This window comes from Cavia porcellus, unplaced genomic scaffold (assembly GCF_034190915.1).
Source record: "Cavia porcellus strain 051 isolate PalLab524CR breed Dunkin Hartley unplaced genomic scaffold, mCavPor4.1 scaffold_8, whole genome shotgun sequence".
NCBI lineage: Eukaryota > Metazoa > Chordata > Mammalia > Rodentia > Caviidae > Cavia > Cavia porcellus.
In genome coordinates this window covers 39,541,086-39,567,647 of record NW_026947491.1, presented here as the reverse complement: position 1 = coordinate 39,567,647, position 26,562 = coordinate 39,541,086, and the positions used below count along the sequence as shown (strand labels likewise).

Genomic DNA, 26,562 nt, shown 5'->3' with positions numbered 1-26,562 from the left:
TTCTAACCAGCATTTTACGACAAATGTATATTGAGGTTAAAAAGAAGATATTGGAAAGTGTCTTCTTAACTTCCATCTTGAGTGACTAACAATTTGTTAATACCCTTAACTAAGGAAGGGGATGAGGAGGAGCCATGGAGTCTCATTGAAGCATTAGTAACTGTGCAGTTTGCTATCATTTGTGTAGATATCATCCTAAATAAATGTAAACTGAATCTGATATTCTGGATTTTCATTCCAATTGCCTCAGAAAATACACAGTAGAAAATTATACTTTTCCCATAATTTCAGTGATAACAGTAAGTTCCTCCAGCTATAATCTGTTGACTTGAAGGAATTGGAACACCTTACAGGCACCCACAGGATGAATATTCTTAAAGTGCCTTAAAGCTCTCCTTCATTTTTTTTTCTTCCCCCACCTATTCCTTTCCCACACTCACTCAAAAATTCTGTATCTCTACATGAGATCTATTTACTCTTATGGACAAAAGCATTGTTTCTGTGATTTATAATCAATATCATTTTCTGAAATTACATCATACTTGTGCTACTAAATCACTCAAAACCACACTTACTCAGTTTGCCATGCTCCTAAGTCAGCTGCTGTCTTTTTCACTGCAAAGGCAGAACAGAAGCATTAGCTTAAAGGACTAAAAGACTTCTAGCTACCTTCAGCTACTGAGTAGTCCAAGAAGAGCTTACTATGTGGCCCACTCACTCACAAGAGCCACGATCTGTCTTGTACAACAGCTGGGAGTCAAATCCTGAGCTAAAATAAGCTTTCCCTGGAATTCTCCTTTGATGCTTCTTAGGGCTAGTTATTGTCTCAGGAAGCTCCAGGTGGTGAGATTGGATGCTCAGCCCTCTCTCCATTACTCTCCATAGGAGACACCTTTAAGGAAACAATTTAGCAAGACAAAGAATACTTTTGTTTTCAGCCTGATGAAGAAATGTCTGTAGCATTAAATGACTTCGAGTCTCCAAATCAGAAGTATTTAATCTTTTGTGGGTCCCAGCTACCTTTCACAAATTGATAAACCATGGACTTCCTAAGAAAATTGTTTTTTTTGTTGTTGTTGTTGTTTTGTTTTGTTTTGTCTTTTTCCTTTTTATTGGTACTGGGGATCGAACTCACGACCACTGCTTGCAAGGCAGGTGCTTATGCCGCTGAGCTAAATCCCCAGCCCCAAGAAAATTGTTTTAATACACATCTATTTTTACAGTACTTCAGAGAACATCCTGAAACAAGTTTCTGCATCCTCCAGGGTGGAGGGTGGGGAGATCATTAAAACTCGGACTAAACAGATTACATTTTTTTCGCCCCAAAAATTGATCACTCTGTAACATAAAATGATGTATTTAATCTAAAAGTGTAAGATTTGTGTGCACATAAGAGAAACTAGGTATCAAGTGGCATAAAACCTGAAATTATAAAGGCATATTTTATTTAAAACCATTCTACAAGATATACAAACCTCACAGAAACTGAAACTCTATAAAAGAACAATCTGCAGAATTTAAACAAGGCTAATGAATTTATATACAACTCAAGTGAACTACTTTCCTGAAACAAATAGAAACTATAGAGTTAATAAATAATATGCAATCGTATGTTTCATTCTTGTGGTCAGAGCATACTAGAAGAACAGAAGCGTTACAGCTAACTATTGAATGTGTTCTGCTCCTCTTTAGTAAGTATGACAAGAATAGAGCCTCATACTATAATGAAATATTTTCCCACCAGTGCAGTCTACAATAGCACACTTTGTTCATTGTGCTACTGTGGTCGTGGAATGTGGACCTCTCTCCCTTAGCTCGCCAGCACTGTAATTTCAGAATTCAAAATATGTGTGCCAGGAGAGTTCTTTCCCTCCCCCCCATAAATTGCCACACATTATACTGACTTACAGTTTCTTTATAATCTAAACTCTGTCATATTTACTTGCTTATAATTGTTTTGGCACATACATGATAATATTAATAATAGTAACTGCTTAGAACTACAGTAAATGATATTACTCTTCTAGTCTGGTTCTGAATCAATTGAAAAATAAGATAAAAAGTTCAATTGAAAGAGGTCAAACAGCTTTATCAGCAATAAAACAGACACATTTTCATAGTACACAACCCCAGGGATAAACAGACAGAAATAGTCCCAAGTCAATAGCAACAATGGACAACAACAAAAATCCTCTACATATGGGGAAGAAAATGCCCCTGAAAGGCCACTTGCTCCTAAGAGAATGGTGAAAGGAAAAGGAATGTGTGTGATGGTTTTCTCTTCTTAACATCGTCAGGTAAGCCAATCCATATCCTCTGTAATGGAGTAAAGGAAGAAGACAAGAGTGTTATATTATGATAATTCTCTTCATTTAAGAGGAAATGCAATAATACTACACACCTATGTGACATTAAAACAGATACCAATTAAATGTTGGTGTGGTCATTAAAACAACCAATAAAAATTAAATTTTAAAGGTTCAGGGTTAGTTTTAGAAGGCATAGCAACAGAAGTTGATTTTAGAAGATTCTTTGCCAAAATAACATTTGCAAGGACAGGTTTTATTTTACAGAATAAGGACTGACAGGAAACTAAAATGAAATAAATGTTGTCTTTTTATTTTCTTGTGGTTTTTCTGCAAACTAATAGAACATATAATTTTCAAATCAAGGTTGGACACAAAATTTAAAGGCCTGAGACACAAAATATGACAAAAGGGACAAAATAAGGTTATGTCACTGGTGGCAAACCTATGGCACATTTGCCACTGTGAGCTTTTTGTTATTAAAAGTTCTGAAAGGTTTGCTATCACTGGATTATATGTTAACAAATGATAGTATGGAGCATGTAAGTTTTCATACCTGTGCTGTAAAGTGCCATATGCACGTAACTGTGTAATATAATTTAAGCAGGCATTCATCTGTGACGTGAATACAGATGTCAACGAACTAACAAGATCACCAGACACCATTGTCTTCCAGAGTGACTCACCAGAAGAGACCATCCTTCCTGGACCAAGACCTCTTCAGACACCATGAGTTCTCCCCTGTTGCTTACCATGTGATTCAGTGACCAATATTGCTAGCAGAGCAATAGAATGAGATAAGACATAATTTCCACTATCTTGTACCATTTATGTAGACAAGTATTTGGCTGGTTAACCCTTAATGATAGCTCACAGACACTAAATGCTGGACATCATATTATATTATTTCTGGCACAATGAACCACAAGTAATCACCTATCCTCTGGTAGTTCCCAGTGACTGACCAGGTCAAACTTCAATTTCTTCTTCGATAAATCCCAGACTTCTCTGGCATATCTCACCCAAACTCTGACTTCAGTATCAACCTGCCCACTAAGTACAGCTTCCAAGCCACATTTTAAACAGTGGTTTCTTGTCTTTCTCTTCACTTTTGGAATAGACCAGAGAACTGAGTATAAGAATATCCCTAAAATGAATGTTATAGGAATAGACTACTGTTCTGCCACTGCTTTAACCCACAGGAAATCATACATGGAAGGAATCTAGAACTTCAAGGTATAATAAGGTATGTGGTTTCTAGAATGCAGATAGGAAATATGAGAACTTGAAATATGGATAGGCGAGGGGAGTCCTACAGAGTGAGATAAGTGTCAGGCACCAACATCAAAACGAGATAAGGAGGAAGAGGATTGTTAGGACTGGAACTAGGTAGAAAAAAGAAGCAACAGAGATTGAAGAATGAGAGTTTGTACAAAGGGGAGTAAAACAAGGGAAAAGGAAGAAGGAAGGTGGAAATAACTGGGAAATAAGCAGGAATGTACTGACCGTACTCTATAAGCATCTAAAGGTAGGCGGGACTGATTCATACAAACTTCAAAGCAAAAAAGAAAAGTACAAGAGACTTCATCTGAATTTCAAAAGTTGCAGTAGTGAGATAGGAAAATGAAAATTGTAAATGCTCATTCTCTGAGGATAGAAAAAGAAAATGATTTACTCCTATAGGCAAAGTTGTGGATTAAGTTTCCCTGAAGGTCCACACAAGAGTAGTTGCATTTGTTGACAGAATCTCTTGGTTCTACCCATCCTATAGTGCATAACCCTAAATTCTAAGCCCATGAGAAAGATTGTCTCCTGTTCAAAAAGTATGCCAGCGCTCAAAACTAGGATCTACCTCCAGCATACACAGAATGGGTGGATGATGTAGCAGCAGCCACTGTTTAGAAAATGAGAGAAAAGTGGAGCACTGGGAAAAGCTAAATATGATTGATTCCTGACATATGCAAACAACTCTCAGGGACAATCCTGAGAAATGTGTTTTCTTTTTCCTTACACTCCCACCATTTTGTAATCTTAAATAACTTTCAGGAATATTAAGCATATTTTTCCTATAGAAATATATACATTCTGCTATCGCTCATCTGCATCCTATGTATGATTTCTGCAGGTGAATAACCTCCTTCACTTCCCTTTAAACACCTACACTTTAAACAAATCCCTCTTAACCCAGGAGTCAAAGTAACAACAGCTCTTTCACTTATTAGTTAGTTAGTTAGTTAGTTAGTTTTTGGTACCAGGAATTGAACTCAGGACCTTGCACTTGCCAGGCAGGCACTATGTCACTGAGATATATTTCTGGCCCTAGCTCTTTTATTTTTTTTTTACCTCCAAATGCATTCTGTGTAGTAGGTAAGCCTTCAATATTGAGAGCACTGGAACAGATGCAATACTTCATGGAAGCCCTGATCAAACCAGAGGAAAATACAGCCATCTCAACCTAAATTTTTATAGTGTGATTCTATGTACATAGCCTGTGGTATCCAAAGCATTTTCACTCTACATAACACTAATAGTTTACCAGACTGTACTAAGTTTCAAAACATTTATCACCATACATCTACCATGTTTTAGAATTGGGTTTCTATGCCCAACTGAGTAACTTAAATTTCTCTCTGTCTATCTGTCTCTGTCTCTCTGTGTCTCTGTCTCTGTCTCCTTGTCTCTGTCTCTGCCTGTCTCTCTGTCTCTGTCTCTCTGTCTCTCCGTCTGTCTCTCTATCTGTCTCTCTCTTTCTCTCTCTCTCATGCATTTCCTGTCCTTCCTCCCCATAATGTAGACCTACAGAACAGCAGCATTGTGAAAGAGTTCACCCTTGTGGGCTTTGAGCAGAGCTCTCCCTCCACATAAGCACTGCTCTTCACCCTCTTCCTAGCACTCTACAGCCTTGCCAAGGCCATGAATGGCCTCATCATCTTCATCACTTGGACAGACCCCAGACTTAACAGCCCCTACATGTACTCCTCCATGGGTCACCTTTCTTTCTTGGACATCTGCTTCATCACTGCCACCATCCCATAGATGTTGGTTCATCTGGTAGTCAAGAATCACACTGTCTCTTTTGTCTCTTGGATGATACAGATGTACCTGGTCTTCTTTGTGGGTGTGGCTGAGTGCATTCTCTTGGCTTTCATGGCCTATGACCATTGTGCTGCTTCCTGTTACCCACTAAGCTGCCTGCAGATCATGAACCAGAAGGTTTGTGTAAAATTGATGGGCTCTGCCTGGATCTTTGAGTTGATCAATGGTATCTTTCTTGAGTATATATCATTCTGGAATCCCTTCTGCAGAGACAGCCCATGTAGAAAACCTCTTCTGTGAGGCCCCCATAGTGATCACTCTGTCTTGTGGTGACCCCTAGGTTAGCATGAATTTGATCTTTGTTGACACCACTGTGGTGCTGCTCAGTCCCGTGGTCCTCACTGTCACCTCTCATGCCTGATCCTGGCCTCTATCCTTGGCAGAACCTCCTCCGCCTCCTCAGGTCGGGACAAGACCTTCTCTACTTGTGCCTCCCACCTGACTGTGGTTATATTTTTGTATACCTCAGCTATGTTCTCTTACATGAATCCCTGCAGCACACATGAGCCTGACAAAGACAAGCCCTTCTAGCTCCTCTACACCATCATCACCCCCATGTACAACCCCATCATCTATAGTTTGCACAACAAGGAAATAAAAGGAGCCATGGTGAGGGCTTTTAGGAGAACTAGGGTGGCCCAGGCAGTGTGCCTAGCAGGAAGCCCCTGGAGAAGAAGCCCCCTCTCCTGGGGTGGAAAAAGATTAGTTACCTCTTTCTCATCCTAAACAAGTGAGTAACTCTCCAATGCTGAAAGACTTCAGGAAAGAGAATTCCTGGCTTCTCTGACACAGACTCAGACCTGGATGTTCTTCTTGATGACTAAAACTCATCTCTCTGACTTTATTTCCAGCACACTGATACTAAGATATTCCTCAGTAGTGAGGGATATCTTAGGATAGTAGACATAAGTCCAAAGCAATAAAGTATCACCTCCTGAGATAAGGTATCTATGTTTCTTAATAGAAAGTCGTTTGAGGAACCATTCTTTTGGGAGCTTCACTTTCTAATGGTAACATCAATTTTAGTAGTTGCCTTGGATCTGGGAAAGGAGTACACTGAGAACCACAACAGGCCTGTAGGTTACAATAAATTGAATAAATATGCTATGAGAATATGATAATATCTGTGCATGTTGATCCTCAAGTTCTTCAATTAAGTTTCCAGAAAAAATAAGAATTGATTGATGGATTATATTGCTAACCAAAGATGGCAAGAGGTACTTCTAAATATCCTAAAGCACATAGGACAGCCCCCACCCAAGGATGCAGCCTAAGATATCAATTATATTGAATATGAAAAGAGGTACTAAGGGGACGGAACACAATGGTAATGAGAGGTAGTTGTACAAGAAAAAAGGAAACCAAGAAAAACTAGAATACAGAATTCAATCTGCAAAGCTATCATTCAGTTGCCCATGAGAAGGATTTCTGTTGGCATTGTCATGGCAATGATCTAAACAGTTATAATAAAATAGTCACTTAAGATTTCTGTTCATCTCTATCTCAGCATTGTCTCCTCCAATTTTCACAAATTATAGGACTTTTCCTATCTAGTCATGCTCTTCTAGGTATCACTGACATGGATGCCTATCTGTCACTTCAAACCAAATATTGGCTAACCACAGTTAAACTTCTCCTGTCCCCATCAGTTTTATTTCCTGTCTGGACCACTCTCACCCTACATCCTCACTTTCTACATTTTTACCCCAACAAGTATCATTTAATGTGACCTAAAAATCCACGTTCTCCTTGAAAATATTTCCTAAACTTCAGCATTTTTTTCTCATTCACTTACATCTTTTCTTTTTAAATTTTTATTTAAAGAAGGAAAGAAGAGAAAATTTAAAAAACAAAAAATAAGAAAAAATAGAATACAGAAAAAAATTAGCATCATAAAATTGCTACATTTTGATACATTACATATTGTCATTTTAACAATAGTTGTTAAAGTTACAAAATCAAAGCATAAAATGTGGCTAGGCACTCAGACATTGACAGTGCAAACCCTTCTGCTCAATGATCTAATAGAAATTAGTAATATGGTCATCTATCTTACTCACTATACATACCGTTATATCCTTTAGAGCACTTTCCTTCCTTTTCACTTTTACAATATGTATTATATTTTTTGGATCCCATTATTCTGTCAGTTCTTATTACCTTTTATACTACAGAGACAATGTGATATTTACTAATGTGAGTCTTGTTTATTTCACTAATGAGGATATTTTCAAATGCCTTCATTTACCTATAAAGGCTTCAAGATCAGCCTCTTTATAGCTGAATAGTATTCCATTGTATGAAAAACCACATTTTTTTCATTCACTCTGTGGTTGATGGTTTGGTTGTTTCCAAGATTTAGCTATCGCAAATTGCACTGCTATGAACATGGGTGTACATATATCACTGTGACATGACCTTTTCAATTTTTCTGGGAAAATACCCAGGGGGGAGTAGCTGGATTAAATGGAACTTCCAATTCTAGTTTTTTGAGAAATCTCTATCCCGATTTCCACAGTGGATGCACCAGTCTGCACTCCCACCAACAGTGGAGCAGTGTTCCTTTTTCCCCTTATCCTCCCCAGCATTTGTTATCGATTGTTTTCTTGATGGCATCCGTTCTTTTCAGGGTGAGATGAAATCTCAATTCTGTTTTAATATGCTTTTCTCAAATGACCAGTGATGGTGAACATTTCTTCATGTATTTATTTGCCATTTGTATATCTTCATCTGAGAACTGTGTGTTCATCTCAAATGCCCATTTTTGGAGGGGTATTTGAATTGGGGGGGGCTTGATGTTTTTCAGTTCTTTATATGTTCTAGATATAAGTCCTTTGCTTGAGGGATGGTTGGCTAAAATTCTTTCCCATTCTGTGGGTTTTCTTTTCACTTTATTGGTGATTTCTTTTGAAGTGCAAAATCTTTTTAGTAATATGAGATCCCAGTTGTTGAGTCTTTGAAGTATTTCCCATGTGGTTTGCATTTTATTCGTGAATTCTCTACCTACCCCTATATCGCCAAGATTTTTACCTACCTTGTCCTCCAGTAGATTTAGTGTTTCTGTTTGAATATTTAGATCTTGACTTTTACCAACGCCTGTCTTTCCCACAGAGTACCCTAATCATGAGTCACATTCATGTCGTAGCCTCATTCTCCCACTCCTATGTCAGGATTCCAACTGTTTCTTCTGTCAATTGTTTTTCCTCTTCCTAAAACCTAACAATAAATGTCTTCTCTACGTTTCCAGTTTGTTAAATACTTTCCTTGGCTCTATAGGAAAAAAATACCCATTTTTTTTCTCCAAAACTGGATCTCAATAGGCAGACATTTATTGAGTTTCACTGCCTTTTAGCTAGTTAGGTTCAGTTTATAAGAGCAGCTATCAGTATCCAGGCAAACAAGAGGCAGTGTATATATTAGTTACTTTGTAATCACTGGAAAAAAAATACTCAACATCCATAACATAGTGAAAAGATTTACTTCAGCTCATAGGTTCATTAAGTTCCGTGGCTTCAAGGTAGAAACTACACAGTGGAAGTTATGATGGCCAGAAATCAAAAAGAGAAGGCAGTAGCCAGGCATGAGAATACACTCTTCCAAGTCATACTAGCAGTGACCTGCCCCTCCCAGTCAGTACCGCCTCTGAACATAATATTTTGGAGGGATATTTTAAATCTAAATCATAACATTTTAACCATGACCCCCTTAAAGCCTGTGCCCTTCTTTTTCTACAAAATATATTTAGCCTACCTCCAAGCAGTGCTAATATCATAACTAAAAGTCCAATCCAAAGTCTCCCCTGAGAATCAAGGCAAATAACTGTGAATCCCTATAAAAATAAAAATAAAAATAAAAATAAAAATAAATAGATCCAACATACAAGGAACAGGGTAAAAAGATCATTCTACAAAAGAGGAAGTCTAGGAAGGAATGAGACCAACACAAGATCAAAACCTAATGGGGCAAAACTTAAGTCTTCTAATTCCATGTCCAGTACCCATGGCAGGTTGAGTTGATATGTGACCTCCAAAGGGCTCAAGAAATCCCACTCCTATGGTCTGGCTGATTGAAGTGCACATAGCATCTATCTGGAGGTGGCTCTTCTCACTACATGAAGTTTTCCTCAGGAGATGCTCCACATATCTTTACACCTCTAATTTTCTAGAGTCTCCACTGTCTCTCACAGCTTCACATATTTCTCTTTTGTGGACTCCTGGTAAGGCCTATAATCTCATGACACACTTTTGGTCTCTCTGGACTTGTGAAATATAGATTGAAAGCCCTCTTGGCCTCAAAACTTTTGTATTACATGCCTGAAACACAGGTACCACATGGATCACACTAAGATTTTCCACCAGTATGAGCAGTAGGCCCTTCTGGACTGTATCTGCAATGGTCTATGAGTGTCTGGATGGCTAAGCATAATGAAATAAATCTCAGGAAACCAAGTTTCTACAAAGCCCTTCTTGAGCTGATAACCAAAGGAATCTCTTCTCAAGTTAAAGGTTTACAATTTTTCAGCCTTCAGACTGTGATTAGTGACAACTTGTTAATTTTTGAGATACCTCAAGTATCTTGCTATCCTGATGCAAACTTTATAACTCTTGACTTCCAGTGATCATGAAAGACCACTCTTTTGCCCTAACTTTGCAGTAGTGTCCTTTATGACAAAAGTGCACACTTTCCAGTCATGCAACTGTGTTGTTCACTCCACATTTTCACTGTATACTTAGCAGAAATCAGTCAATAGTACCCATGCTATTGCCCAAATATTTCACTGCCTTGAAATTTTCTCCACTGGATCAATTAGTTTACTTCCCATAATCTTAGCCTCCCACAAAGTTTCAGGATATGGGCAAATGCAACCAAATTTCCTGTCATATCATAATAATACACATGGTCTAAATGCCAGTGAAATCCTTCTTCCTGACTGAAACATTTTAAATCTGGCCTTTATTGACCACATTCCTATCAACATTCTAGTCCTACATCTCCAGTCAATCTCTGCTTACAGCATGCTGTATCTTTTCTAGCTGACATCACCAAACATTTCCAAACTCCTCACAATCAAGTTCCAGAGCTTGATCAAGTATAGTCACGTGATGAGATATAGTCACAACAATAACCTCAATCTTGAAATCAATATTCTGTTTTTGTTGTCTTTATTATTGCTGAGGTATAATACCTGACATCCACAACTTGAAGGAGAAGAAGTTTAATGTGGCTCACGGTTCAGGGAATTCAGTCCATGGTTAGATGGCTCCAAGGCAGAAACATATTAGTGAAGGGCACAGCAGAGAAAAGTTGCTCAAATCATGGTAGCCACAAAGCAGAGAGAAAAGTAAACAGCCAGAGACAAGAATGCTAACTGGTTTAGTATACTTCTGAATCATGTACTTACTGAAGAAGAGGAAATATCCACCCTGGATGTGAGTGGCACAAACCAATAGACTTGTAAACTAAATGGAATAAAAAAAGATAAAGAAGAAAGCCTTGCTCCTGTCCCTTTGGAGGCACTCTGGTCACCTCCATCCTCTTTGGACATCTGTCTCCAGTCTTCCAGTGCAGACTCTTCAACATTCCAGCATACTCTTTAGCCTCTAATGTAGACCCTCCATCTTCCTGATAGATTCCAATGAATTCTAGATTGGGGAGATTCTCTTCAATGAAGTTGAGAGCTCCAGATCTTTCACCTTGACCAGATCATCATAAACAATATATGTAACTGTTACCACACCCCCAAGGTCCCACCCCTTGCAGAAAGGCTCTACTTCTGAACACAAGTTATTGGAGAACATTTTATATCTAAACCATAATTCAGCCTGATTCATCCAAATTGAAAGACTGATTCAATAAAATGAAGAGAAATTATTAACTTTTACAGGTTTCTGGTAAGACTTATCTTTTAAAAAACAGACATATAAACAACATTAAGAATGAAAAGGGCATAGATATCACAAACTGAATTATAAGAAGGACTTACGCTTCTGATATAAACTGATTAGGAAATTTGGCCCAATTTTCTCATAAAGAAAAATCAAAAGCTTGATAAATATTTTAAGATATATGTGGGCTTTAAAGTATCATATTGTTGAGAGAGAACAAGACCACACTAGCAAGCAAGCCCAGTCTGAAAACCGGCACAATGCACAGGCAGCCAGATCCCAGCCTCTCCCAGAGAATCAGCACCATTTGCGGAGCAGGTGTAGAGAAAACAGGCCACACCATCAAGCAAGCCCAGTCTGGGAACCAGTGCCATGCACAGACCACTACCAGACTGGAATAGCCAGACCCCAGCCCCTTCCAGCATGTGGGCTGGCAAAGAAGAAGTAACAATCAACCCTCAACCCCCAGCCACCATAAGAATCCAACTTATGCAAAGAAACACAGGCTGTGATGATAGCTATAGTGGTGAAATGCAATTGGATGCCTGTGGTGCTTTGGTGTTTCATTTAACATTGCAGGTCTAGAGCCTCTGGGTTCAGAGGATAGTGGTACACAGTGTGACATCAAGAGGGATCTTCTTCTGAGGGTTGCAGCCATTGTTGATTCCCTATGGTCTTGTTCTAGAAGTTCTATAATGTTTCCATTGTCTTGTTGGGTTGGGTTTTATTTTTTGTTTTTGTTTGATTACGTCAAATATGATGGCAACAGCAGCTATTTCAAAGATAGCAAGATATATTGTGGTAGAATTTTGGATTTCACTATTGGCTTGCTTTGAAGTCCTCTATTATACTCATTGTTTTGTTTTTAATGCTTCTACTCTATTCTGTTTTGTTTGATTTTTACTATGTCCAAAGTTATCTGTAGCTATTTTGAAGACATCAAAAGATATTATGGTAACTATTATTGATTTTGTAATGTCTTAAAGTCCTATATCTCTTACATTGATTTGTTTTCATTGGTTTTATTCTCTTTAAAGTAAATTTTGAAAAATAAATACAGTACCAAATTGTCTCTCTAAACTGAAAAAGTATGTATGAGCCAAAATTTACAATAAATACTGTATAAGGATAAGAAACTGCTCAAAGAGGAAAAGTAAATGAGACAGGGGAAAAGAGGAAAGAAGGAAGGGAAAAGGAAAAGACAAATTTGTGTGTAAATATATATATATATATATATATACACACACACATAAGAGCTAAGATGACTGTCTACTAATTGATTAGTCACTGGAAAAGAACAGTTTATATTCATATGATTAGATCGATTTTATATGTCTATATCTGTTAATCTAAGCAACCCTTTTGAAGGTGACAATATGCAATATTGCAATGTCTCTTTTGCTTTTGTTTTTCTTTTCTGTTTCTTTCTTGTCTTAAATTTAAAAAATTAAAAAGTGATAAAGCAATGAGCAATTTCAGAATCAAGATCCATAATTATTCAATATGCCATTTAAGTAGACCAAAAACAGTTAACAAGAGAATTTATAAAGTGAAAAATAGATCACAAGAAAGTTGAAAGAAAGACTGAATGATATCCACGATGATTGACTAGGAAGTAATGGCTACTGTGAGTGTCTCCAATTTGGTGCTATAGAAAATCAGTTACCCTAAAGTAGGAACAAACTATAAAGTCTAATACTGGAGGATAAAAATAGAAAGATAACCCAGCGGGACTAATATCCAGTGTTTAGAGGATGGAGGAGAGAAAACTACTCCACTCTTGGATTGTGGTATCCTACCCTCTACCCGAGATCTAAAGTACATGATATTCTGGGAAAGGACCAATCTGAGAAAGGAAGTAGCACGGCCTTTCAGTGCCAGCCTAGTGGTTTAAATAGAGCCATAGTCATACTATCTTCCCTACTGGGCATAGTGAGGTGACACATTTCCAACACAAGGATTCAGCAAATTCAAAAACAGAATGGGTTAAAACTTAATTGCCATGTGCCTACACACTCCCCTTGAAGGCTGGGTGTTGGTGCTCCAGAACTAACAAGGAAGAAGAAACCAAGGAGATAAAAGGTTTTCCCAACATAAACAATAATAATAACAACAATGATGCTAATGATAAGCTACTTATTCCTTCCACGTACAACAGGAGTGCTGTATGTGGAACGATCAAATCAGTTCTCTGCCAACATCTGTTGGCAGGCTCCCATGGAGGTGGAGACACCCAGCGATGCTAGAAGGGAAAAAAAAACCCAATTCTTCAATAATACCTGGAACAAAGTCAGAGTGATCATTGACCTGGAATGAAGCAGAGCCACGACAGCACCCTCTTGCTGTTTCTGCAGCCAAGATGAAATAGGCAAATGTGATGACCACCACCTGGAGTAGTGATTCTGAACCTACACTAGGCAAGAAAAATCTCTAGAGGGAAGACATGGGCAAGCCGGCAATACTTAATGTCCAAATGGATCAAAATAATTGGATCCATGGAAGTCTTCAAAGGGGCATGCTCAGAGCTCAACAGTAGGACATGGGTTATGAGGGAGTAATAGTCAAGCCTTCTGATAGACAGTTTTCTGGCTCACAGCAGGGAAATGTACAGTTCATGAGGCTACACAAGACTGTAGAGGAAGCTGTGTGGAAACTCTGAGCCAACATGAAAACAACTGTGTGGTTTCTAATTTCTTAATCCTTATTACCACCGTTACTTTTGGTAATTGTAGTTATTGTAACCTTGCTATCCTGTTGGAATTGGGACATCCTGCCTGGTTGGGGATTGGGGGGCATCCATTTCTTCGTTTTCTATCCTCTTTTTCTATTTCTTGTTTTTATTTTTTCTTACTAATCTTTCTATTGGTTCTTCTTTGTTTGTATTGGTTGATTATAATTCTTTAAGTTTCAAGCATATCTCTCTTGACCTAAACCCTCATTTAGTGTGACTTCCTACCCTTTCCCTATCATATTAGTTCTTCTCATCATCTTGCCTCCTTGCCTTCCCCCTCCTCCCCTTCATTTATCTAATGACATAAATATAACAGGGGGCTGCATAAGTGCATTAGAGAATAAGAACTAACCAATAATATAAATTAAACAGTACCATTAAAGGCATGTAAGTGTAACCCTTAATAAAATTGGGCTTGGAGGGGCCAGATGAAATTACCTACCAACTCTCCCAATTCTCCCTAAGCAGATCCACAGGGCACTGATGCAGAGGAAAACAAACACCAGATAGATGAGATGTATGAAAAGATTAAAGAGGAACTAAAGAAACTTGGCAAGTTCAAAGAAGACATAACTCAAAAACTGTGGAAGTAGCATGCAAAATGACCAACGTGGAAACAGGAGAACAAATAACAATTGGAAAATTTGACCAAAATTGTTCAAAGTGTGAATGACAAATTTTCCAAAGATATAAACTTCATGAAAAAATGTCAAACAGAGCTGGACCTGGTGGCACACACCTGTGATTCCAGCACAACAGGCTGAAGCAAGAGGATAACCAACAAATGGGATCATAATCAAATTTCAAAGTTTCTACACAGCAAAGAGTGAAGAGACAATCTACAGAATCATAAAAACAGTTTGCCAGCTACTCCACAGAGGATTAATACTTAGAATATATAAAGAACTAAAAAAATCAGATCCCCTAAAATAAAAGACCCAGTGAAATAATAGGCAACTGAAACTAATAGATACATCCAGGTATTATTGAAGAAATGGCCAGTAAATATATTTTTTAAAATGTTCAACATCACTAGCCATTAAATAAATCCAAATTAAAACAACCCTGAGATTTCATCTTACTCCAGAAAGAATGGCTATCATGAAGAAATTAAGTAGTAAGAAATATTAGTGAGGTTGCAGAGGAAAAAAGAACCCTTCCACATTGTTAGTAAAAATGTAAAGTAGTGTAGTCACCACTGGAATCAATATGAATATTTAAATTTGAATGAACAATGAGAGAAGACACAGGGAGACTGAGTCAAAATTAATGATCTAACACTAAAACACTAAATAACCATACCTTAGGAAACAGCTGTTGGTGTGAGAACCTAATTTGACACGGTAGGATACTCATAGAAATACATACAATAACTAACATGTGGCAGCAATTCATTAAATATGTATGCTACATTAGAGAGGTCTTTAGTCCATCCGTCTACCACCTCATCAGAGCAGTTAATACGGTGCCCAGAACAGACAGGGTGCTCAGTCAAACTGGGTCACTACTGCATTAGACACATGCATATAATACTATGGGAAAATATTTGAGGTCACAGTAAGTGATAATTAACTCAGCAAAAAACATTACAAGAACTTTAAGATAAAACTGAGAAATAAGTGGATAAAAGTTTAAAAAGTTTCCAAAGGAAACTGGAAAGGAAGTGAGAAGGCAGGATGAGCACAGGATCATAATGTTGGTCAGGTCCTGCTTATCTATAAAGTCATGTGCTACAAGAATCATAAACTTCCTAGGAGGACGTCGACTGTACTTTGCCTTCTAGGGCTACTTGCCGTGGACCTGTCCTCACAAGGGAGCCTTGAAAGAACTGCTACAAGACTATCCCCAGGGAGACAGTTGGAATGGTCAGGCCTCAAGAATAGACAGTTGGCCTTGTGACAGTTGGCTCCCAACAGTAGTAAATGGAGAGTCAGTGCCTAAAAAGTGTGGGGTGTGTGTGTGTGTGTGTGTGTGTGTGTGTGTGTACAAGGAGCACATACCTATAAATGAGCTGCTGGTTCATAGCAAAACCACTATACCCTTATTACACACTTTGGATTCCTCTTCTGAGCCAGTGTCCTCATCAGTGTGTGCCAAAGCCCTTGGACAACGTCAGTGGGTAAACTTACTTCTGCAGTGAAAACTGGCTCTGTCTCTGTGAGGATCCCCAGAGGTGAACACTCCCTGGCTCTTGCAGTGACTAACCATGTTCAAATTATACAGAGGCTCTACCCACAGTGGCCATGGGGTTTCCCATGGGGTTAACAGGGCTCAGAGTTTCACCCTGTTAACTTCCCCTTGGCTCACTTTCCCCTTCTCCAGAAGTCTAGCTCTGCCTCTGTTGTGTTAACTCTCCCTGCTTGGTCACTTCATCCTCTATATTTCTCCTCCGTGTTTCCATCAGGATCCCTCATTCTTCTCACTTGTCCTGATGGACCTGACTGAGGGGGCAGGTGGCTTGAGTGTGACTGGGAGAACCAGATAGATTGCACAACTCTATCTCAAAAGCACAGTATGGGAAAGAACCCAGGAAGACCTTTAGTTCCTTGACCTTTAAGATGCATCTGGCTCCTATCTCCCATGCCACATCATCCACAGGCAGCCTCTGTGTGGTGCTGGTCAGCTGCTCAGGTTCTTTTCTTTATTTGGCATTTTGTCTCCTCATTTTTTTTATCTCTAGGTTGGGCTTTTTGTATTTCTGTCTTAAACGTATTTCTCTGTATTAACCTATCTTAAATTTTCACACTTATTTCTACCTTATCTCTAATTCTTTCTTTGCCTTTAGCTTTTTTCTTTTTGGTTTAATGAGATTTCTTCACTTTCTCTATAATTACTTTTTCTCATTTCTTTCTTGGGGCTTTTTTCTTTATATTGTATCTCTTGTATTTTGCCTTTTCTCTGGCATTTTTCTTGTTTCTTGGGGAAAGTTAGGTTGAGAAGTGATTCACTGATGATCCTGTCCTAGACCCTGCAATGCAGAGAATGAGTTTAACATTTGTTATTGTTTTTTTTTTTTTTTTTGGTGAGGTTTTGTTTTGTTTATTTTGTTGGCAGTATTTCTAAAAGCCAGACTGAAAGAAAAGGAAACTTACACATAGCAGGAAAAAGGATGAGTTAGAAACAAACAACTTCCTGACACTGAGCAGTAGAAAATACTTGGATGCATTAGAAAGGGTGGTAAGATCCTCTTGTCCCTATGGTTTGCAGGAGCAGTTTGGCCTATGAGGGTGAGGCTGGCCACGGCTTCACGGTAATTCTTCCACGTGTGAAAGGAGGCATTCGAAGATGAGAAAAAATGTCGATCAGAACTAGTTTACAGCCTTGACTTTGCCACTCACTAATTATATTATTTCAATTAATTCTCTTGTTATGGGAGAAATACCTTGAGATTCAGCTAACCCTGCCAGAATAATTGCCAATGCTAAAACTGAATTTCAGGTGTTCTGACTCTGAAATCCCTCTATGCATGAAGGGCCAGGGCCTCACTGATTTCTAAGAATGACGCTGTTAAGTTTCTCTGAACTTTGCATCTTCATGCACTGCATGTATTTCAGAGGATTCTCAGTTTTAAAAGGGTATGGAGAGATTGAAGAGTGAATCTGAATTAAAATGGCGAATAAAGTCAACAGAAGGCAGAAAAAGGGAGAAAGGAGTAGGAAAATAACAGGAGAATTTTGACACTTCAAAGCTTTAACTCAATTTGGCAAATCTTGAGTCCAAGGTGGCAAAGCAACATGCGGAGCAAAAAGCCTGTTCTCATTTTTGCATGGCAGTAAACCTAACAGAAGATTAAAGACAAGGGAAATGACAATGAACTTGGAAAAGACAGGAAATGGGTGGACCTTGGAAAAACTTCTGAAGTGTCTTAATGAGACACTGGAGAGGGTTGCTAAATTATAAGGCTCGCCAACAGAGTCTTACAAGGACTCACACTGAGGACTGTTGTTCTTCCTTGAAAGTCATTCGTGGCTGGCCTCCAAACATTTGTCAAACCACAGATCCAAAGGCTTTTATCTCTACCACTTTATTAGGAAACATCTGACAAAAGTTTGTGAACTGTTGTCTCTTAATTTTATTCCTGAATTCCTCAGACTTCATGTCCCTGTGTTCATAAAAATCACAACATGCCAAAATTACCTCTCAAGTTTTTGAATCTATCAAAATGACACACTTCGAAGGCCTTGTCAGAGCTGTGTAAATATTCAGATGGGGAAACAATTATTCTTTGCTGGCCATTTAAGGATGTGGTAAGGCCTGGCCTTGTCTTTCTAAAACACAGTGAGTGCAATAAGCTAAGCTCAGAGACACCTGGCAGACACAGGATGTGGGCTTGCAAGGTCTTTCCATGGGTTGTGCGTTATTTCTTTTTTGCTCCTGCTGAAAAGTGTCACTGTGATTTCCTCTCTTTCTTCACATTTCCCATGTCAGACACCTACCCAGCCAGATGTAATTATTTGATCTCTTCTTGAATGAATAGGCAGCAAAGTCTTTAGAACTGTGCTGTACCTTGTGCCTTCTCTCCTTATCTCCAGTTGTCCAAGGATAACCCCAGTCTCACTAATAAGGACCTCTGTGAGATCCTGATTGCCCTTGTATTTTAAGAGACCTGCATTCAAAGCTCATTCCTGATTGATTTCTAGCTCACATCACCATATTTTTAAACAAATAATAGCCTTTTTTCTTGTATTAACCTGATTTGTAAATCCTGTTTGTTAAAATGTGTTTGTAACCACTTCTGGGCCAGCTCTCTGTCTTCTGGTCTGGAGTTAGGAAAGCCAAGGCCTTCGTCTCCTTTCTACAGTCTGCCTGTGATTCAGGGTTTTTTGGGATTTTTTGGGTTTTTTTTTTTTTTTTTTTTTTTTTGGCCTGGGAAATTTTCAGCAAAGGAAAAGGGAGCATAAGGCTTGTAAATTCTAAATGCTAACAGTAATTAGCATTGAGTAGAAAAGGAAATCCTCATTCAATTCTCACATAAACTGCAATGAATTTACATCCTTTATATGTTAGATTAGGAAATTTGGTTCTTCCAGCATTCCACTCATTGCAAATTTGGGGGCAAGAATATGCTCATCATCATTAATAAAATGGAAGGAAACTTCTTTTCATCACTGAATCTGTTCTTTATACTATACTAATCACGTATCTGCTAATAGTTCAACTTTTTAAAAGAATGTCTTTTATGGGTACATTCTGACCGTCAATGTCTTCCACAAAGTTTTAAGTATTATTTCAGATTTACACCTAAACTGAGGACTTTTGAAGTTTAATTCTTGTTCTTATTTGGATTGGCCTTTTTTCTTTTACAAAGACATGTTTTTGTAAAAACAAATTCTTTGATTTATTCATCAGCAGATTTTTCTTAACATCTCATTTTTATTCTCTGTATGCATTTTGCCTGTTATTATTTCATTACTCTTAAAAGCTTTCTGCCCCTTATTGAAGCACTATTTAAAGCTCTAAGCACATTGTATTACAGTTTGCCAAATATCTCTGTATTAACTGTAATATATGCTGTACCAGGACACAGGATTTATAGTACTTTCCCATGTTTAGGAAATATGTTTTCAATTTGTAGATATCATTTTTTAAGTCCTTCAGGTATTTTGAGCACTATTGATATTTGAAAAGATGAATGTTCTAATTAATGTGTATTTCCTTTAATGAGCTAGAAAAAAATAAAATTTATTATACTCCTTCCTTTTTAAGATATTCTTTTGTATAATTTATACATTCACACATACACTACATGCATTTTTGGTTGAATGAAGAAGCCGCTTAATCTTCACAGTAAACCTATCAGACAAATATGTTTCTTCCTGGAACAAATGAGAAAAGTACCCTTATGGTAGTTTATCCATGAAATTGATGTAATTGGCAGCATTAAATTAGAATTTGGATAATCATTTATTCTACTGCTCTTTAACAAAATGTATTTTGAAAGACTGCTGTAGTAGGCAATCTGCCCGGATGTTGGGAGCCGCAGCCCCGAGCCCGGTCGCCTCACTTGGCGGACGTGAGGCCTGTGGTAAAGAGTAAAGCCTGAGGTAGATTACCCCTCCCATCGAGCACGTTAGTTTCCTGCTTACCGCGTAAGCAACCCGCTCAACAATATAGTCTGCCTGGCAACTGATGATGTTAGCCAATCAGCTTGCCTTGCTTACTTTAACATGATTGGACACTGTATCCGTATATATACTGGTGCCACCCCTGGGGGGGAAGAAGAAGCCCGGAAGTAGAAGCCCAGAAGGAGCCGCGGGGAGCGGACCAAAGGAGGCTTCGGCTGGGAGCGATCCCAGGGCAGGCTGTACGGAGAAGGAAAATAAAAGAAAAGGTTGTCCACTGCCAGACTTTGTCGTGTGTCCTTCCTGCCGGCCGGGAGCGACATCGACATTTGGAGGCCCGCACGGGGACTGATCACCCCCGAGACGTGACAGCGGACAACGCTCCAGTACAGAGCTGCGAGACAGGTGAGTTGGGGATAAGCCTGGGCTCTGGGTGGCGCGCACCTACAGGGCTTTTAGACTCCCCTCAGGCTCATGCGTAAGTGGCGGATTCCTTGGGCCTCACGCGGTGAGTAACATATTAAAAAATGGGAAACATGCTAGGTAGTAACATTAAGAGCGAGGGTGGTTGTGGAGAAAGCTCTCAAGAGCTTACAAAAGTACGCAGGGTATTTGAGCAGGCCCAGTCAGGGAGCTCCCGAGAGGGGCCCGTCAAGGGGAACAAAGATGCTAAGGAGAAGGACGGGGCTCTAGCCTCGGAGTCGTCTGACTCCGAGGACGAGGGAAAGTTGAATGGCAAGGAGGCCAAAGAGACCAGCTGTCAGGAGCCTAAGTCGCTCGATAAGGAGTCGCAGGGTTCTTTCCCAGCGTTGCGCCGTGAATTGCGCTCCGCTCAACTTGGTCTGCGGAGGAGTAGGGAGCTCCTGAGCGCTCCCCGGCGCGAGAGGGAGGCGAAGCCTTCCGCCCCACCTTGGGGGCTGTTCCCGGAGGCGATCCCTCGCCGCGAGGCGGCCGCCCGGGAGCTCCCTTCCCCTTCGCCAGAACAGGAAGTGATGCACGGGCCCCCATTTTCCGCCCAATCATGGCTGCCGTCTTATGCTCCGCCGCCGGCGGGTCGGTATTTTTACAGGCGGCTATGGCAGGGGGGACGTTTGTCTCATGAGGTACATCCACCACCTGGGATAGATAGTGGCCCCTACGGGATATTTCCTGTACAAGTAGCTATGGGCCAGGGACGTAATGCATGGGAGCCTTTTGAGATAAAGCAGATTAGAGAACTTAAAAATGCAGTTACAACCTTTGGGCCGACTGCGCCTTACACCACTGCCATGCTGGAGAACCTGTCTTCTGGGCCCCTCACCCCCGCGGACTGGATTCAGCTGGCAAAGGCGTGTCTGCCCTCGGGTAGTTACCTGGATTGGCGAGCCTGGTACGCAGAGTTCTCTGCAGAGCAGGCTGAGAGAAACGCCAGTCGGGGAAACCGGGGGTGGAACAAGGAAATGCTTATGGGAGAAGGTCGGCACGCTGATGATCAGACTCAGTTCCCCGGCGCTGTCTATGAACAAATCAATGCCATAGGGCTCCGCGCCTGGAAGCAGGTAAGTGGTGCCGGAACAGCCTCCTTGTGTCTTTCAAAAATAATTCAGGGTACCACAGAGCCATTTGTTGACTTTGTGGCCCGAATGCAAGATGCTGCCGATAAGATATTTTCTGATCCGGGAGTGGCTCGACCGCTGGTAAGGCAGCTGATTTTTGAGCAATGTACAAAGGAGTGCAAGGCAGCGATAGCTCCTCATAAGAACAAGGACCTCAACGCCTGGATTAGGATATGCAGAGAGATAGGGGGGCCGCTCTCCAACTCGGGAGTGGCTGCTCTCCTGGCCGCGGCTGTACAGCAGAGGGGACCTCGCGGGTTAGAAGGGGAATGTAAGGCTAAAGGGTGTTTTGCCTGCGGGGAGCCAGGACACATTAAACGTCATTGCCCAAACAATGCAGATGCTAGGCCTCGCCCTAGGAATGAAGAACCATATGTTTGTGGGCGATGCAAGAGGGGATCACACAAAGCTGAGGAGTGTAGGTCGGTCTTTGATGCTCAGGGCAACCGTATTTGTGGACGAGATGCTAGAGGGCCAAAAAACGGCCAGAGGGGGCCCCCTTCACAGGTGGGCCCCCGCCCCAGAGACAGGACAGCTCAGGATGGCAGCCTTCAACAAGGGCCACCCCTGGGTCAGCAGGTGTGGACCTCAGTGTCGCCTCCAGACTTATATTAGTGCCTGATATGGGTGTTCAAGTGGTTGAAACCACCTTTAAGGGACCGTTACCCGAAAATTCCGTGGGTCTGGTGATCGGGAGATCCTCCACGGCCCTTCGGGGTCTCATAGTAGTCCCGGGGGTCATAGACTCAGACTACACAGGACACATTAAAATTATGGTTCAATCTCTTGTGGGTACTATGGTAATCAATAAAGGAGACAAGATAGCGCAGCTCTTGCTGCTCCCCAGTCTCCACAGGAGATTTCCCTCAAAGCAGAAAATTAGAGAAAGTCAAGGTTTCGGTTCCTCAGGGGAAGTCTTCGAGGGACTCCATATAATACTTGATAAAAGGCCCATGCTCTCACTTAAGGTCAACGGCAAGAGTATAACAGGGCTCCTAGACACAGGAGCTGACCGTTCCATTATCTCTAGAAAGGATTGGCCCTCCAACTGGCCCACCAACACTGCAGATAACACGCTGCAGGGCCTGGGGATGGTGTCAGCTCCTCAGGTTAGTGCTTCAACCCTGCTCTGGTGCGATGAGGAGGGTCATCAGGGCCATTTCCAACCATTTGTGTTGCAGTTGCCAGTGTCTCTATGGGGAAGGGACATCCTCACTCAGATGGATGTCACGCTTACGTCAAACTGCTCCCCCCAGGCTAAGGATATACTCAGGAACCAGGGATACTATGTGACTCCTGTGCCACATACAAACCTGCCATACCGATGGGAGTAAACCCTCGAGGTTTGATCCCTGGTGATGTTTGGCAGATGGACATCACACATATACAGGAGTTTGGGACTCTTAAATATGTTCATGTTTCCACAGACACCTGTTCTCACGTCATATTTGCAACAGCAGAAACAGGTGAAAAAGTGTCTAATGTGATCAATCATTGCCTGGCGGCTTGGGCCGCATGGGGCAAACCAAAAATATTAAAAACTGATAATGGACCAGCCTATATAGGCAAAGCCTTCAATGAGTTCTGCAAAATGATGGAGGTTCAATTAAAACATGGTATCCCATACAATCCCCAAGGTCAAGGAATCATTGAGAGGGCTCATAGAAGCCTCAAAGAAATTTTACAAAAACAAAAAGGGGGAGTAGGCCAAGGCCTGGCCCCAAAGGCACGATTATCCATGGCACTATTCACACACAATTTTTTAAATTTAAATAATGATAATTGCTCCCCAGCCGTGGAGCACTGCAACCCTTCCCCCAACCATAAAGGGTGGGTGAAGTGGAAAGATGTCCTGACAGGACAATGGATGGGCCCGGATCCAGTGGTCAGCTGGAACCGAGGCGCGGTTTGTGTTTTCCCACAGGAATCGGGACGAGAACCACTGTGGGTACCGGAGAGACTGACACAGGCGACAAAGCCCTCGACTGAAGATCAGACCTGCCCTACCGGAGATCCATCACAGACCAACCAACAAGATGAATAGAAATAGCGGTAGCCCGAAATGGACAAGAAGATCCTCAGGCATATGCATGGCTCGCTCGCCTAGCCTACGACCGAGTCTAGGGGTGGTGAGCTTCCCACACTCCTCCTCTAAAAAATTATGACATAGCTGGGTAGGAGAGTCAATGACGGGTAAGAGCGTACTCCCCCGGTGCGACTCAACCTAAGCCAGGCCCTACCCCATTCTGCACGTAAGCCGCTGGACTGTTAGATGCTGCCCAGGTCTAAATTTCTCTCCGAGGGGATTTCTTTACGGAGAGAAAATGAGTGCAAGCTTGTGTGCATCCAGGTTCCGTCCAGTTTGTGCCTGGCCCTAGAAAAAGGACGAGGGCCTCAGGGCCTTGGCAGACCATGGGACGGCCGACCAGGGTCTAAGCCAAGGACCTACGGTGGGCCTACGCATAGGGCATAAGCCTCTGCACCCAGTCCAGGAAGGGCTACGTTGCGCACATTCATAAAAAATAAAAAAGGGGGAGATGTTGGGAGCCGCAGCCCCGAGCCCGGTCGCCTCACTTGGCGGACGTGAGGCCTGTGGTAAAGAGTAAAGCCTGAGGTAGATTACCCCTCCCATCGAGCACGTTAGTTTCCTGCTTACCGCGTAAGCAACCCGCTCAACAATATAGTCTGCCTGGCAACTGATGATGTTAGCCAATCAGCTTGCCTTGCTTACTTTAACATGATTGGACACTGTATCCGTATATATACTGGTGCCACCCCTGGGGGGGAAGAAGAAGCCCGGAAGTAGAAGCCCAGAAGGAGCCGCGGGGAGCGGACCAAAGGAGGCTTCGGCTGGGAGCAATCCCAGGGCAGGCTGTACGGAGAAGGAAAATAAAAGAAAAGGTTGTCCACTGCCAGACTTTGTCGTGTGTCCTTCCTGCCGGCCGGGAGCGACATCGACACCCGGAGACAGGGATATAAGATTTCTGTGTTAAGGATCTCATGCTCTAGACATTACAGCATATGAAGAATGCTATCTCTACTAATGGAAGCAGGAACAAGTATAATTTCACATGGATTGAGGTGGTAGGCATTAGTGGAGGCTTCAATGTGAATGTAAAAGTTGAGGTCAGCCTTAATGAAGCAGAAATTTTTCAAATGGAGATAATGTTTGTACAGTGAATTCCAGGAAGGCGACGATCATACGCAGAGATTTGGAGGCACAGAAAATTACAAAGTGTTGGGGAAAGTTAAGTAGCAGCTGGATCATGGAGTGTCTGTAGAAGAACAGAGGAAGATTAAGAATTCTAGCCAGCATTTTACAGCAATCAATATGGACGTTAGAGAAAAGAGATTAAATTCTACGTTTGGCAACTAAAGATTTGTTAATACCATTAGTACAAAAAGGAATTGAGGGAGAAAGAGACCTGGATTCTCCTGGAGGCATTGGTGCAGGCTGCCATCCTTTGTGTTGGTACCATCCTAAATGAATGTAAACTGAACCTGCCAATCTGAAAGTTTCATTACAATTGTCTCAAAACTCATGGAGCAGAAAATTATTCTCCTTTGCCCATCATTTTAATGTTTAAAAGTAGTAAGTTCCTCTGGCTACCAGGGAAAAGGAACACTGCTGGTCACCTTATAAGGGTTCCACAGAGTGAGTTTCCCTGACGTGTCTTGACGCTCCTCTCCTTTTTACTGTTGCTTTTCACTCTGCCACCTATTCCCTTCCCACTCTCATTCAACAGTTCTATATCTCTGTGTAAGGCCTGTTTACTCTTACAGGAAAAAGCATTTTGTTTCTGTGGTGATTTCTAACCAATATCATTGTCTAAAATTAAATCATACACGTTACCAATCACTCCACACCACCCACACTCAGTCCTGTTCTAGGTCAGCTGCTCTCCTTTACATTGTGAAGGCAAAACTGGAGCATAAGTTTCGGGGAAGCAACCAAGAGGTTTCTAGCTGCTTTTAGCATTGTAGGCCTTCTGCCACCGAGTGGCCTAAGGAAAAAGCTTACCATGGTATGACCCACCCCCTCACAAGAGCCACAGTTTCTCTCACAGGACAGTTGGGAGCCAATTCCCAAGCCAGTAGTAATTTGTCTTCCAGGAATTCTCCCTTGAGACTGTGAGGGCTGGTATAGTCTCAGGGAGCTACTAATGGTAAGATTGAATGTTCAACCTCTTTCAATCACTCACCACAGCAAACACTTTTGAGCAAACAATTCAGCATGACAAAGAGTACCTTAAATTTGCAGTCTAAAGCAAATAAGTCCATGGGAATAAAATCTCCAAATCTCCAAATCAGAAGTTTTTAAACATTTGTGAGTTCAAGCTGTCTTTAGTTGAGAAACCATGGAGTTGAGAAATCCTGGAGTTTCCAGGAAAAATCCTCTAACAAGTATTCCCACAATGTTTCAGAGATCTATGAACACACTGAAACAGGGGTATAGGAATTCCCTTGTTAACTCTACCACTATATTTTTTTACCCAGAAAATTGATGATTCTGTATCATAAAATAATATATTTAAGTCTAAAAGATTTAAGTGTACATGAGAGAACTAGATTTCAAGTGGCTCAAAATTTGAAATCATACAAGGCGCATTTATTTAAATTAGTTCCATAATATACACAAACCTTCCAGAGACTGAAGCTTTCTAAGACAATCTTTCCACATGATTTATACAAGGTTAGTACATATACAATTCAAGTGAATTAAATCCATTACTGAAATGAACAGCTTCTGTAGAAATAATAAACATCAACAACCTAAATGCCCATCAACTGAGGAATGGATAAAAAGATATGGTACTTTTATAGAATGGAGTACTACTCAGCTATAAAGAATGATCACATTGAGACTTTTATAGGTAAATGGATGCA

At 40.9% G+C, this 26,562-nt stretch overlaps 1 long non-coding RNA gene and 1 pseudogene across 1 annotated transcript in view; one reads left to right on the top strand and one right to left on the bottom strand.

The window, feature by feature from the left end:
• Nucleotides 1-1,428: 1,428 nt before the first annotated feature.
• The window catches only part of LOC134477294 (uncharacterized), a 41,955-nt gene continuing 16,821 nt past the window's right edge, over nucleotides 1,429-26,562 (bottom strand). Inside the window, exons 2-3 of the long non-coding RNA XR_010049238.1 lie at nucleotides 2,993-3,082; nucleotides 1,429-2,316 (exon numbers count right to left, since the gene is read on the bottom strand). This is a non-coding gene — a long non-coding RNA (uncharacterized LOC134477294). The remainder of the gene's footprint in view (nucleotides 2,317-2,992; nucleotides 3,083-26,562) is intronic.
• LOC100722844 (olfactory receptor 10AD1-like) lies at nucleotides 3,599-6,128 on the top strand (annotated as a pseudogene).